Source organism: Procambarus clarkii, chromosome 2 (assembly GCF_040958095.1).
Source record: "Procambarus clarkii isolate CNS0578487 chromosome 2, FALCON_Pclarkii_2.0, whole genome shotgun sequence".
Classification (NCBI taxonomy): Eukaryota; Metazoa; Arthropoda; class Malacostraca; order Decapoda; family Cambaridae; genus Procambarus; species Procambarus clarkii.
Genome location: NC_091151.1, coordinates 54,279,004 through 54,294,025, shown reverse-complemented (window position 1 = coordinate 54,294,025; position 15,022 = coordinate 54,279,004). Strand labels below are relative to the sequence as shown.

General features: G+C 40.6%; 1 pseudogene; it reads right to left on the bottom strand.

The window, feature by feature from the left end:
* Positions 1 to 1,866: 1,866 nt before the first annotated feature.
* Positions 1,867 to 15,022, bottom strand: part of LOC138366652 (cytochrome c oxidase subunit 1-like) — a 33,968-nt pseudogene continuing 20,812 nt past the window's right edge.

Sequence of the window (15,022 nt, the reverse complement as noted above, 5' to 3'; positions counted from 1 at the left end):
CTGGCTACTCTCGTGGCGTCTGGCTACTCTCGTGGCGTCTGGCTACTCTCGTGACGTCTGGCTACTCTCGTGGCGTCTGGCTACTCTCGTGACGTCTGGCTACTCCCGTGACGTCTGGCTACTCCCAGTTGTGATCAGTAGAACCTGCCGGTGATTTACTCTTCAGTAAGAGAACAACAAGATAATAATATCTATTCAAATAAAACATGTAGATAGCAGTCTCAAAACGGTCCTTAAATTGTGAACCTGGAAACAGGTGTGAACTTCTGAGGATCCGAGGTGACAGCTTCTAGCAGCGGGAGATATAAACCAGTGTTTTACATCGGATGTAAAACAGTAGTAAACCATTGGGTTACATCTGATGTAAAACAGTGGTTTACATGCAATGTAAACCGTGGTAAACCAGTAGTTTACATGAGATGTAAAACAGTGGTAAACCAGTGGTTAACACCGTGACATTTACGGAACAGCAAACGCAGCAGCCACCACCCACGTCTGGCCAACACTCCTCCGCACTAAGAGGGACGCGTCTCCGTCCCAGTTCGTGTTCACGCGGACGCGAAGATTTGGCTTAATTCGGGAAAGCGGGGATTTTCGGTTAAATCATCACCGGACCTTATTAGTTAGTATTTTAAACAGTGTAAAGCGTCGAAGTTATAGTTAATTTAACACTATATACACCACAGTTATTTCATTAAATAACTAAATACAATAGTTAGTTAATTATGAGAGCTAAAATTATTTAATTTACTTCTTAATTGTCATTAATGACGTGGAATGGACATACGTCAATAACGTTCCATCTGCTCTTTATTTTATCAGACTAATATAATAACAGAGAATATATAAAAAACTGTAATTAACTTTTTAAGCCCATCTGAATCTTTATAGCGATTGAGTAATTTGAAGCAAATGTACAAAAATTTGTGTACGAAAGTGGGAGAAATTTCCCACAATAGTCAGTTGAGTGACGCCTGCTACCACAACTTATTTATAATAAATTTTGACAACAGTTCCTCTTCACTTCTCCACGCATAAACAAAATTAAAATCGGTTTCAAAACAGATCAAACTTTTACATGCGGTAATATAATATATATATATATATATATATATATATATATATATATATATATATATATATATATATATATATATATATATATATATATTTATATATATATATATATATTTATATATATATAGGTATATATATATATATATTTATATATATATATATATATATTTATATATATATATATATATATATATATTTATATATATATATATATATATATATATATATATATATATATATATATATATATATATTTATATATATATATATATATATATATATATATATATATATATATATATATATATAATATATATATATATATATATATATATATATATATATATATATATATAAATATATATATATATATATATATATATATATATATATATATATATATATATGTATATATATATATATATATATATATATATATATATATATATATATATATATATATATATATATATATATTTATATATATATATATATATATATATATATATATATATATATATTTATATATATATATATATATATATATATATATATATATATATATATAGGTACCACCTCTGGTGCAAGTGTAGGGACCCATAGCCTCGGAGAAGAAAATAAAGAGTACTCAGAGAAGACCCTGTGGTTCCTCACTGAACACTGATATTTTCTTCTCCTACCACCCTTATTTTTTTGGTAAGTGTGTAAATATATCTATCTTTATTTAAAAATGTCATTACACAAAAAAATGTTACAATATTGATTACATGCAAGGTACAAGGCTGCTTGTCACAAGTTGAACAGCTCCTCTAGCTCCTCAGATAGCGGGTTGGAACCTTGGATGCAGAGAGCATTTCCTCTCTGGATTGCCACACTAATGCGCTGAAAAAGAAAACTGGCAGCTCTAGGGTCTCTAGTTGTGTCGATTAGCTTAGAACCCAACTCCTTCAAAAAGCTAGCAGCACTTTTACCCAAGGCACCAAGTGTCTCTGAGGCAATGGGGACAAACTTGCAGTGGTGCTCAAGGTCTCTGTATTTACGTGACTTGGCCGCTTCCCAGTGATTGGCAGCTCCTCCTACTTGTGAAGCACTGAAGTCAACATAGGTATTGGCTAAAGTTGAAACGCAAGTGTAGTCCCACACCAACTGTCTACCATTCTTCCAGGGGTTCACCGTGATTCCGTCTGGGCGACCGACAGGCTCATCAGAGTTGCGGTACCTTAGGTAATGGGGCTCTCTCTCTGCTAGACAACCTGCTGTGGTATGGCTGCTCTTAATAATGTCATTGACCTCGCCGTGTCTTGCATGCCATCCTCCTTTCCTTTGGCAGAGAAGGCCATGCCGTCCGTACCTGTCGGCCTCTGCCTCGCCGCAAATACACCTGTATTCAGTGTGGATTGGGCAGCGAGGCGGAGAGCCAGGGCAATTCGGAGGGCCTGCGGTGTGAGATGGGTGCCGGTTGCTGACATTGGGGTTGCTAACAGGAAATCACCTGCATGGGGAGCTCCTACAGCTCTAAGTCGGGCAGTGTCATGTGGAGTTGTCGCAGCTTCTAGCAAAGTCGCAGCTTCTTGGTCGGCAATGGGGCGATCCCTGCGGGATTGCTTATGGGCTTCAGAAGGCGGTGGTTGGGGTGTTGGTCCTGCGAGAGAGAGAATATATATATATATATATATATATATATATATATATATATATATATATATATATATATATATATATATATATATATACATATATATATATATATATATATATATATATATATATATATATATATATATATATATATATGTATATATATATATATATATATATATATATATATATGTATATATATATATATATATATATATATATATATATATATATATATATATATATATATATATATATATATATGTATATGTATATATATATATATATATATATATATATATATATATATATATATATATATATATATATATATATATATATCAGCAATGCGCACGCGCCTAGATCCAGAATCCCTTCGTGTAGCAGTAGCCCTCCGGTCGTGATGGTCAAGTGGATTAAGGCGTCTTGTACATACCAGTTGCGTTGCTCCTGGGAGTATGGGTGTCCTGTTTGCTAACTTCTACATGGGTACCATCGAGCAAAAAGTCTTAGTCGACATGAACTTGAAACCAGCCATATACTGAAGGTATGTTGACGACATTTTTACACAGGTACCTGATGTCAGACATCTGCAGGAGCTGAAGGAGGCGTTTGAGCAGAGTTCCGTGCTGCGTTTCACTTACGAGATGGAAAAGGATGGGAAGCTGCCCATTCTAGATGTAACAGTCATGGAAAAGAGCGGAGGTTTCCACACTGCAGTCTACACTAAGGAAACGAACATAGGAATGTGCCTAAATGCCAACAGCGACTGCCCAGACAGGTACAAGAGGAGTGTTGTTAACGCTTATGTCGACCGTGCTCTCAGCCACAGCTCAGAATGGAAGCAAGTCGACGAAGAACTCTGTAGGGTAAGGCAGGTCCTAGTCAACAACGGCTTCTCCAATGGTTCCGTCGAAGACAACATAAGAAGGAAAGTGAAACGCCATGCAACCTCTGAAGAGACAACTAACACAACACCTATACCCACTATTAGACTATTTTACAGGAACTTCTTTTCCACAGCTCATAAAACGGAGGAAAGGGTCCTGAAAGATATTGTTAATAGAAACGTTATCCCTACAGACAAAAATCAGAGGATACAACTGACGATTTACTATAAAATCAGAAAAACGGCCAGCCTACTCATGAGAAACTCTCCAGACACAAAGCAGAACGCTTTAAAAGAGACCAACGTCGTCTATGCCTTCAAATGCCCTCTTGGGGACTGTAAGCTCCAAAAAACCCATTATATAGGCAAGACAACAACATCTCTTTCTAGGCGTTTAACGATGCATAAGCAACAGGGCTCCATTAAGGAACATATAATCTCTTCCCACAACCAAACCATCGCCAGAGAAATCCTAGTAAACAACACAGAAATCATCGATAGATACAGCGATAGCAGGCGGCTTGACGTTTGCGAGGCACTACACGTTAAGAAGTCAACACCAGCAATCAACAGCCAATTAATGCACAACTATATTCTACCCACCTCCAGACTCCGCTCCAATATAGAAGCATCAAGAAATATGGACCAATAGGCTTTCTACAATCACTTCCATTCAATACCCATTGTTTCGTGTTCTGTCTTGTGTTGATGAATTTAATACCCTATTAATACCACCTCACCCCATCCACTTCGCTCAAATGTAGATATAAACAAATCGAAGATGTGTAAGTTCTATTCAGTTGTGTATGTTATTATAGAGTGTTTGTGGGTTGGTGGTGTTGTCGTCGTTGATCCTTCTCTATGGACAACCCAACCCACAACTCGGTAGAGTGCTTATACTAGGAGATCACACTAGGCGCTTCTGGCTCTTGGAGAGGGGCTCAACGTCACACGTTTAGGGGATGCGGCTCCAACACTTAGCCTCGTTGTCACGTGCACACACCCACTCGAGCCGCTGTGACTCCCCACTCTCTCCTTATGAGATATAATCTCCTCAATCCCCTGTGACTTACTAGTATTACCTCCTACCCTGTCCACAGCAGTGGTTCTTGGTTCTTTCTCTCTCTCTCTCCTTCTTTACTACCTCCTGGGAAGCCTCACTAGGACAAGGGCAAACACCGGCAAATTGGGATACATTTACTGGACAAAGCACATACACGATACATACACACATATAGTAATAATGAATCCTATACTCTATAATATTACAATCAGGTTGCTCTCCAACACCATCAGAACTCTATTGTCAGTTTACCAAGTGGTATCCTATCTCCTGGTTCACCACCTGATACTATCAACCACCTCAAGTTGATCAAGTCTACATACACTGTTGCACCATCAGCAAGAGAATATATATATGTATCTATAAATATGTACAAAGAAAATCAGCATTTGAATGCAATAACATATATCAGTATAAATGTTCATTGATACACAACAATGATCAATCGATCACTCTATCAGTCCTAGAACGCATACATCTGTAGGTAATCCAGCCTACGACTGTAACTCTAAACTTCAGTGTAAAACACTCCTTGACATAAGAATGCAAACAGTCACTCACCTCTCACTGCGTCTTGCACGCTAATGACAACCAAACACTATCAACTCCCTACAAGTAATCCACCAGAACTTCCCCTTCCACCTCTGGAAGTTCACTACCCTGATATCTTCAGGTTCTTCCGGGCTTCACTACCAGGATCCTCTGCAGCTCCTCCAGGCTGCTATCATGAAGATTCCTTGAGCAACTATGGTGCTCTACTACTTCTGCTAGGTTCCTCCACAGCTCTCTTGGCTGCTACACCATGAAGTTTCCTCTAGCAACTATGGTGCTTCACCACCTCTACAGAAGCATGTGACACTCCTCTTCACTGCTTCTCCTCCCAGCTCGAGGTCCTCTGCTTCACTACCTTGGAGTCTCATCAATTACCTCATCTAGGCTGGCTTCGAAGTCCTCAGCAACTTCTTCCCCAAAAGACAAACCTGCAACCCATCGACACTCCAATAAAATTGTTCCCCTTTAACACATAAACAAAAATAACCACACAATATGCTTGCCTCAAACCTCTATCTGTCCTCTACATACAGTGAGAGTGGACTCCCCCGTTTTGGGCGGGTCCATACTCCACCTCGCCTGGCGGCGGTCCTCACTCGCCGGGAGGGTCTCCCTCCGTCAGGAGCCGGGCTCCCTCAGTCGTCTGTCAGAGCTCAGAGGGGACGGACGTCGCTCCGTGTTCCTCCCTCTTCACTCTCCTATTTCAGGTTTTCTGCCTTATTAAAACATGTCTAACTTATAAATAAACATCGCTACTGTCGCTGGGCACACGACCAACTACAAGCTATCACTATGAACTGGCGTATATCGTGCTTACCACAGATTAACTGGTCGAGGGCGCTTCTCCCTCTGACGGCGTCTGGTCACCGCGCTTCCACGGCCCACAATAATGCCTCTGGGCGATTTAATAAACACTTCGTCGACCAGGACTTGAGACCACAACGTCCCCAGCTCGATTCCACAGCTGGTACGTCTGCACACTTCTCTTCTCTTCGAGATATATCACTAGGGGTTCCCTTCTGGCGGGAGCTCAAATGGAGCGCGGCTTTTCCCTGCGATGTCTGGCACTCAAGTGAGGTCAAAGCCCTTCCAGAAGCGAGCCTCACGCCTCCAGCAAAATGTCCACATCTCCTAGCCAGTCATTTATCTGTTTTCTTCTTCACTGCCCATAATCTCAAACTGTTATACATATCCAAGCAACTATTTTACATATGGGTTATCACCTCAATATTTGCTAGACCTTCTAATCAGGTCAGGCTTGCTGAATAACTCTCAAGGAGGGAGACTCGTTTCTCCTGTAGGCTGAGATCATAACAATGTGTAAACTAAAGTTTTTGAAAATGTAATAAGTTTTACGAAACGTGCTCAAGTGTCGCGTCAGACTAGAAATAAAAATGAATTTTGGAGAATTGATTTTTGAATTACCAAAAACAGTGAAAAGAAACCTACGAAAGATCGAGAAAATTCGTGTTAGAATTATTAATCTTACTTTTTCGTTCATATTTAATAATATATGTCTACAGGAAAGACTGCTACCAAAATATACGAATATATATATATATATATATATATATATATATATATATATATATATATATATATATATATATATGTCGTACCTAGTAGCCAGAACGTACTTCTCAGCCTACTATGCAAGGCCCGATTTGCCTAATAAGCCAAGTTTTCATGAATTAATGTTTTTTCGACTACCTAACCTACCTAACCTAACCTAACCTAACTTTTTCGGCTACCTAACCTAACCTATAAAGATAGGTTAGGTTAGGTTAGGTAGGGTTTGTTAGGTTCCGTCATATATCTACGTTAATTTTAACTCCAATAAAAAAAAATTGACCTCATACATAATGAAATGGGTAGCTTTATCATTTCATAAGAAAAAAATTTGAGAAAATATATTAATTCAGGAAAACTTGGCTTATTAGGCAAAACGGGCCTTGCATAGTAGGCCGAGTACGACGTTCTGGCTACTAGGTACGACATATATATATATATATATATATATATATATATATATATATATATATATATATATATATATATATATATATATATATATATATATATATATATATACATATATATATATATGTCGTACCTAGTAGCCAGAACGCACTTCTATGCCTACTATGCAAGGCCCGATTTGCCTAATAAGCCAAGTTTTCATGAATTAATTATTTTTCGACTACCTAACCTAACCTAATTTAACTTTTTCGTCTACCTAACCTAATCTAACCTATAAAGATAGGTTAGGTTAGGTTAGGTAGGGTTGGTTAGGTTCGGTCATATATCTACGTTAATTTTAACTCCAATAAAAAAAAAATTGACCTCATACATAGTGATATGGGTAGCTTTATCATTTCATAAGAAAAAAAATAGAGAAAATATATTAATTCAGGAAAACTTGGCTTATTAGGCAAATCGGGCCTTGCATAGTAGGCATAGAAGTGCGTTCTGGCTACTAGGTACGACATATATATATATATATATATATATATATATATATATATATATATATATATATATATATATATATATATATATATATATAATATTATTAGTATATTTTGGTAGCAGTCTTTCTTGTAAACATATGTTGTTAAATATGACCGAAAAAGTGAGATTAATAATTCTAACACGAATTTTCTCAATATTTCTTATGTTTCCTTTTACTGTCGATCGTAATTGAAAGATCAATTCTACAATATTAATTTTTATTTCTAGTCTGACGCGACGCTTGAACACTTTTCGTAATAACTTATTACATTTTCAAAGACTTTAGTTTACACACACAACTTTAACCTGAAAACACTAAACAGAGTTATACTTATACTAACACTAAACAGCTTATCCGTTGTACTTATACTCGCATTTGGGTGAGGTGATATGGTGCAACAGTTTTGGATGAAGTGAACAAACCTGTGACAAATTCAAGACAGAACACGAAACTATGGGTATTTGTTGGATATGAGAGCATAAGAACGGAAGTAACTGCAGAGGACCTATTGACCCTTACTTCCTCTTGATGCTTCTATATTGGTTCGGAGTCTTGAAGTGGGTAGAATATAGTTGTGCATTAATTGGCTGTTGATTGCAGGTGTTGACTTTTTGATGTGTAGTGCCTCGCAGATGTCGAGCCGCCTGCTATCGCTGTACCTATCGATGATTTCTCTGTTGTTTGTTAATGATTTCTCTGGTGGTGGTTTGGTTGTGAGAAGAGATTATATGTTCCTTGATGGAGCCCTGTTGTTTGTGCATTTTTAATTGCCTAGAAAGAGACATTGTTGTCATGCCTATATACTGAGTTCTTTGGGGCTTAAAGTCCCCAAGTGGCCATTTGAAGGCATAGACGACGTTGGTTTTCTTCAAGGTGTTTTGTTTGGTGTTTGGGGAGTTTTTCATGAGTAGGTTGGCCGTTTTTTTGTTTTTGTAGTAAATTGTCAATTATATTTTCTAATTTTTGTCTGTAAGGATAACGTTTTTATTAATAATATGTTTCAGGACACTTTCCTCCGTTTTATGAGACATCGAAAAGAAATTCCAGTAAAACAGTCTAATATGGGGTACAAGTGTTGTGTTAGTGTACTTTTCAGAGGTTGCATCGCTTTTCACCATTCGTTTTATGACGTCTTCAACATAACCGATAGAGAAGCCATTGTTGACTAGGACCTGCCTTGTTGACCACACTACACACCAGAAGGTGAAGGGACGACGACGTTTCGGTCCGTCCTGGACCATTCTCAAGTCGATTGTGATGAGGAAGGTGATGCAGGCAATAAATAGGCAAGAGAGCTTATTCCCACCATCTTCCTCGTCGCTTCCAGCTTGCCCTTGCTTCCCTGAAATCTAACAACTCTATTCTTATCCTTCCTTCTGACAAAGGCATTTCGGTGGTAGTCCTTGACCGTGAGGACTACCTCCGAAAAGCAGCTGTCTTGCTCTCTGACTCTCGCACTTATGCTCCTCTGACGTATAACCCTTTGGATCGCCTCAAAACTTCCTTTAACCGCAAACTAAGACAGCTCTCCAGTCTTTGTCCTCCTGACTTTGATCTTATTAAACGTTTCCGTGTCATCTGCTCTTCTCTTCCATATTTCTATGGTCTTCCCATGACTCATAAACCTGGTGTTCCTCTTAGTCCTATCATTTCTTCACGGGGCTCTGTCAGCTATCCTCTTGCCTCCTGGCTCGCTAAAACCCTGACGCCTTTCCTTAGCACTTTTTCCCCTGCCCACCTTCGTCACTCTCAGGACTTCATAGAAAGACTGCGCCTGCAGCCCTCTTTTAAAATGCTCTGTCTTGATGTCGAGTATCTGTTCACTAATGTTCCGTTCGATGACGTTCTCTCTTTCCTAAGACAGAAGGCATCTGGTGGCCTTCTTCCTCTCCCAACTTCCCACTGACGTTTTCCTCGAACTCATTAGACTCTGTGTTGACTCTAACTCTTTCTCTTTCAACGATAAATATTACACTCAAAATTTCGGTGTGGCTATGAGTTTCCTCTCTCCCCTGTTCTTGCTAATTTCTACATGGAATGCCTCGAAACTGTTCTTCTTCCTTCTATTGATACTCGTCCCTCTCTCTGGCTTCGTTATGTTGATGTCATTTTTGCTCTATGGCCTCATGACCTTAGTGTTTTCCAGCCTTTCTTCTCCTCTCTTGACAATCTGGCTCCTTCTATTTCAAAGTTGAATGGGAATCTAATTCCCTCCTTCCTTTTCTTGACGTTCACGTTCACAGCTCCGTGTCCGGGTTCTCTTTCTCTGTCTACCGCAAACCCCATGCATAGTGGCATGTACATTCACTTCTTTTCCTACAATCCTTCTTCTGTTAAGAAAAGTGTCCTTGTCTCTCTCTTCCTCCGTGCTCTACGCATCAGCGACCCTCAGTTTCTTGACTCTGAAATTGCCTTTATCTACAAATCATTCTCTCGCCTTGGTTACCCTTTGCATTTCATCAACTGTGCCTACTCTCAAGCTAAACGAAATTTCTTTCATCCTAAACCTGCTTCCAACACTAGTAGCACTGTGCTCTGCCTTCCCTTCATATCTAAACTTAAAACTTTTACTAATACCTTTCGCCCTCTTGACATAAAGCTCGCCTTTCGACAAACTAACGCACTTCGTAGCAATCTAGTTCACACTGCTTCTCCTACGTCTAATGCTGCTGGTGTCTACTCTATTTCCTGTTCGTCTTGTCCACTCCAATACTTTGGCGAAACTGGCCGTACACTTAATGACAGGCTTAAAGAACACAAGAGAAGTGTTAAGTCTGCAGACACTAACAATGCTCTCTTGTGTCATGTTGTAACAATGTAAAAGTGTTTGGTTTAGTTGTATTTAATACATACATAGAGTACATGAATCACAGACAGGAATTTGAGAAGGCGCCAGCTTGGTTGGCCTGAGTTTCACACCTCTAAGAGTTAATGACCCCAAGTGACCTGAGGTCAGATCATGCGAATTTCACCTTACTTCTACTAATCTTATAATTGGAGCCTGGTAGCCTTCAAACATGCCGATGTTTAAGGAGTGGCTTGGTAGAGAGCCGGAGGCTATCTACTTGTGGGCGGAGTTTGTTACTAGGTTCCCCAATATATACTCGAAGAGCTATCGATTCGAGAGCATTAAGAGAAGAACAGCAGACGAGCCAGCAGAGCAGAGAAGACGGTTCTAGCAGGGAGGCTGTTGGCCGGCAGGGCGGGACAGTCTGTCGACTATAGACCTCCCCCCTCCCCCCTCTATCCAGCTATAGGCAGACACTTGGTGAGTTGAACATTAAGGTGACTTGGTCGTGTTTTACAAGTGTTGTGTGATGATGAGGGGCAGTCAGTTGTAGTGTTCTCAGATTCTTGGATGATGACTCACTTGGCATATTAAACTTGAACATTTGAGTTGCTTAAATTATGATAGTTATCATGTGAAATATAATTGAATCTATTATTTAAATGGTCTTTACTTTGTGCCCTAAAGTTTTGAGTTGAGGTGAGGAAGCCTCTGTGATTACTGGTTTCATGAGTTAATGAGTACATGATAAAGATGGGACATACTAATAATGACCTTGATAACAGCTTTTGTGAATATTGTGATACAGACAAGTTCCATTCCTTGTCTTGTATGTAATGGTCTTGAATGGATGGTGGCAGCATTTCGTCTTCTACTATCTACTCTTCTACTTCTACTATCTACTCTTCTACTTCCACATATCTACCCCTCTCCCTCCACCCCTCTCTACCCTCTCACTTTCAAATAATGACCCTCCTCGCTCCTCCCACCTCTCTCACCCCAAACCCTCACAAATTACTTCACTATTCATTTCTTTCCCTTCGTTTTCTCTTATACGTTTGTAGGCAGTGAAATGTATTCTAGAGTTCTCTCTAGAGTTTCGGGTAGTTGATCAAGTTACGGCGCCTTGTAGTCTTAGAACCTAGGTAGTCAAATACCTAGGTTACAAGGTGTTGAACGAGAGAGGCTGCCTAAGGAACTCTGGAGGTGCTCTAGAATAGTTAGCTAACTGGGGACGGGATAATGGACTAGAGAGAGCTGTTTCCCCCGGCCTCGTTAGTTAACTGAGGGGTGGAATAATGGACAAGATAGAGCTATTTCCCCCACCCCCCGTTACAATGATGGAAGCGGTGTTAAACAATGTTTATGGCAGGCAAGTGTTCATTTAACATTGTTCAGTCCCACGTGTCTTTTGCCGCTCAGGCGCTATCAGGGAGGTATTGACAGGTGTTTAATATTCGCGATTTAGCGAGTTTTTCAGGTTAGGAGATAGTGATTCTCTGGTGTTGTGGTTTAGTGAGTTTGTGAGTTTTGTGAAGTTCAGGGAATGTTCTCCAGAACTTTCGTGTGAAGTGATTTATGTTAGTGATAAGATTTGGCGATTTTGGAACTTAGCGGTTGGTGGGTAGTGGAGGTCACCTGAGTGTGACAGGTGACCTCGCATGTCCCACGGGGACACCCAGCCACCGCTGGTCTCCAGGTCAGTTGGGGAGTGGCAGGTGTAGTTCTTAAGTAGTTTAAGTGGTGGTTCTGCTCAGATTATTGCGATCGACTGTTTTACTCCATTTGAACACAATAACCCGAGGTGTACTGGTATTGTACAGCATACTAGGGGGAGGCTTAGTATGTCAGTAGACTTCACGTTGGGGACGCTCGACGTTAGATAGTCTGGTCACAGGGGTGGCAAAAGTTTTGAGTTGTTGACCGGCGGAGAAGCTAGGGAAACACTCTGGGTTACGTAGGTGGCTGTAGGTTAAGGGTGGGAGTAACGGCTATTTAAGTACGTAAGATTAGGAACAGTACAGTTAAGTTAGGCTATTGTTTTGTCTATTAGTTTTGATATTTATTGTGGAGATTGGTTTAGGTGACAAGTTAAAAGTAGTGATGACCTTATTCTCTCTTCTCTAAACTTCACTCTGTTACTGTTTTATGTTCCACCAAGTCAGTATCATTCAGTGTTAATTGGATTATTTTAAAAATTTGAGTATAGTCGTTGCCAGGAGGAGAGCGTTATGACTGGACTGTGTAAACCCTATACAAACTACAGGGTCACACAACATTTTGGGAGCACGGTATTGTCGCCTTTCTGTTCATTCACAGGTTGGAGCCAGAAGAGAGGCGAGGCGCACATACAAAAGAGGGAGACGGCTGCTGTGTACCATACTCACGAGCGTTTATCACCACCACCACGACCAGCCCACTACCTGGAGGTCATGGCTCCACCAGCACCACCACCCCGGGGGACCCCCAAGATGCAGCCCTCTCGGTCGGTCAACATTGGTCTACCCAGTGGACCCCAGGACGGACGGACCCCCAGTGGAACCCAGGTCGTTATGCAAACGACCCCAGACGACCCAGTAAAGATGGAAGAGGAACAACAACGACTCCAGTCTGTCCGACCAACATCGGTCTACCCAGGATGGACCCCAGGACGGACGGACCCCAATGAATCCCAGGTCGCCTGTCAAAGACCCATGGGAGGAGGAAGAGAGAAGAAAGAAGAGAGAAGAAAGAAGAGAGAAGAAAGAAGAGAGATGAAAGAAGAGAGAAGAAAGAAGAAGATAAGACAAGCTGAGTGAGACACAATGCCTAGTGTCCCTTGCTGGTGTCAGCATCATTGCATGGAGCGTAATTGCAAGACAGGATCGTTTGCCTTAACTGGCCGCCCCTCCTGCAAGCATGTTGCTCTGTTGAGTGATTCTTCCTGTGTCGTGCGGACTTGATGTGGCTGTCAGAAGTGGCTCTCTGAAGGAGGCGTGCTGGAGCAACAGGGAGAAGAGTAGGATGGGATTTCTACTGTGGCAACTATATGGAGGTCTCGAACCTTGTAGTCCCTTTAGCTGTGAAAAAACCCAATATACGTCTCTCACGGTGACTGACGTAGGGCCAATTACAGATCAGCTGGGACAACCGAATTCCACAGTTCTTTGTGCGCAGTTCAAGTAGTAACGGCTTCCTGGTTGACCAAGGGTTGTTGTGCGTTAACGACGGAGAAGCGACGGAGGCAGTTGTGTTGAAGAAATGTGGTACAGGATTATCTACAAGACCAAGCAGTGACGTCGCCCAGCCGGAGACAATGGACGTCTGTCTATATATTTCATTTTTTAGAGTAGGATGATGTATATTTGTTTAGCTAGGATGTATTTATTTTTTCGTTAATAAAGTTGTTGCACACAGCTAGCTTGCTTTAGCAGTGTTGCAAAAACTTTATTTCGGGGAGAAGAGGAGATGTAACACTGTAAAAGTGTTTGGTTTAGTTGTATTTAATACATACATAGAGTACATGAGTCACAGACAGGAATTTGAGAAGGCGCCAGCTTGGTCGGCCTGAGTTTCACACCTCTAAGAGTTAATGACCCCAAGTGACCTGAGGTCAGATCATGCGAATTTCACCTTACTTCTACTAATCTTATAATTGGAGCCTGGTAGCCTTCAAACATGCCGACGTTTAAGGAGTGGCTTGGCAGAGAGCCGGAGGCTATCTACTTGTGGGCGGAGTTAGTTACTAGGTTCCCCAATATATACTCGGAGAGCTATCGATTCGAGAGCATTAAGAGAAGAACAGCAGACGAGCCAGCAGGGCAGAGAAGACGGCCCTAGCAGGGAGGCTGTCGGCCGGCAGGGCGGGACAGTCTGTCAACTATAGACCTCCCCCCTCCCCCCTCTATCCAGCTATAGGCAGACACTTGGTGAGTTGAACATTAAGGTGACTTGGTCGTGTTTTACAAGTGTTGTGTGATGATCAAGGGCAGTCAGTTGTAGTGTTCTCAGATTCTTGGATGATGACTCACTTGGCATATTAAACTTGAACATTTGAGTTGCTTAAATTATGATAGTTATCATGTGAAATATAATTGAATCTATTATTTAAATGGTCTTTACTTTGTGCCCTAAAGTTTTGAGTTGAGGTGAGAAAGCCTCTGTGATTACTGGTTTCATGAGTTAATGAGTACATGATAAAGATGGGACATACTAATAATGACCTTGATAACAGCTTTTGTGAATATTGTGATACAGACAAGTTCCATTCCTTGTCTTGTATGTAATGGTCTTGAATGGATGGTGGCAGCATTTCGTCTTCTACTATCTACTCTTCTACTTCAACTATCTACTCTTCTACTTCCACATATCTACCCCTCTCCCTCCACCCCTCTCTACCCTCTCACTTTCAACTAATGACCCTCCTCGCTCCTCCCACCTCCCTACCTTTCACCCCAAACCCTCACTAATTACTTCACTATTCATTTCTTTCCTTTCGTTTTCTCTTATACGTTTGTGGCAGTG